Raw genomic sequence first — 1,756 nt, forward strand, 5'->3', positions numbered from 1 at the left:
GCTGGAACCCACACAAATGTAACTACTAACCCCATATTTTGTATTCTAAATAGATTATGATATATTTCTAATAAGATGTCCATCCTACTATCCGTATTATTATATTTTATGCTTATCAAAGCTGAACTTGAATCTGAGCAAATTATTGCTTGCAATGGTTTTACGTCCTCTATCCATTGTAAAGCCAAAAGTATTGCTAACATTTCTCCTGTGTAAATTGATAATCCATCTGTGACTCTCTTCCCTATATTCACTTTGAAATCTGGAATTGTACATGTTATTCCTATTTTTCCATCGATTTTTGATGCATCTGTATAAATTTGAACATGTCCATAGTAATTATTTAGATGTGATTGCACTTCATACCTTTCTACAACATTTGATTTGTCTTGTTTCTTTACCATTATTGATAAATCTACTATAGTTTCTGGTAATATCCAGGGTGGTATAACTGATATTGGATCTATTTGACTAATTTCTAGAGTGTCCACTTTAAGTTCCTTTACGTCCTTTTCAATTTTCCATCCATAACTCCTCATCTCTTTCTTTTCCTTGTCCCAACATGATTTTAGAATTTCCCGAGTTGGATGTCCACACTTATTGCCCATCAAATTTAACCAATAATTAATTCCTAATGTAGTTCTCCTTAGATCTAATGGCATTTCTCCCGTTTCTACTTCTAATGCTGCTGTTGGTGTTGTTTTGAATGCTCCAGTACATAATCTTAGTGCTTGATGTTGAATACCGTCTAATTTATCCAAATGAGTTTTAGCTGCTGAACTGTACACTAAGCACCCATAATCAAGGTCAGATCTAATTATCCCCGTATAAATCTGTTTTAATGATTGTCTCTCTGCTCCCCAATCACTACCCGCCAAACATCACAATATATTCAATTTTCTCTTACATTTATCAACAATCTTTTGGATGTGAATATTCCACTTTAATTTTTCATCAAACCACAAACCTAAGAATTTTATACTCTTTACCTGCTCAATTTTTTGATTATATAATCTTAAGTCTATTACCTTATTTGTTTTTCAGCGCTGATCTGGTTCCCACCACAGCCTTAAATACACCAGCTCATCTGATGCCTCATTTCCTTCAGGTGTGGAGGGGGAAAGTCCAACTCCACCAACAGGGGGAGCCGGCCACGCCCACCAGGAAGTGCAGAAATCACAGATCACCACAAAATGTTTTTCATTTCTTCAGATCCATAAAATACATGTAGAATGGACAGTCAAACTCCCATGCCCGTCTTAACAACCCTGTAAAGGTGAAGATCTGGTCCACTGTTCCACAACTGGGAAAGAAGCCACACTGCTTCTCTTGGATCTGAGATTCGACAATTGGTCGGAGACTCTCTTCCAAGACCTTAGAGCAGGGGTTGGCAACCCAAAATGTTGAAAGAGCCATATTGGACCAAAAAAACAAAAAACAAATATGTGTGGAGCCGCAAAAAAATTAAAAGCCTTATATAAGCCTTATAATGAAGGCAGCACATGTTGTATGTCAGGGTTTTCATTAATTTAACCAGCTAAGAAAAAAATCACACCGGAGAGGCTTGTTGTCTTTTTGTGAAGGCTTTTGCAAAGAGGAGAGATTCCACAACAGCTCCTAATGGCGTGCTGTCCAGGAAGTTCTGCCCCTCCACTTGGGCTTTCTCTTTATTTAAAGGAAGAAGAAATAAGAAGAAAAAAGGGGTTGATCTTAGCAAGCCAAGGCCAGTTCTGATCATAGCAAAAACACATAACAA

Source organism: Kryptolebias marmoratus, linkage group LG13 (genome assembly GCF_001649575.2).
Source record: "Kryptolebias marmoratus isolate JLee-2015 linkage group LG13, ASM164957v2, whole genome shotgun sequence".
Taxonomy (NCBI): Eukaryota; Metazoa; Chordata; class Actinopteri; order Cyprinodontiformes; family Rivulidae; genus Kryptolebias; species Kryptolebias marmoratus.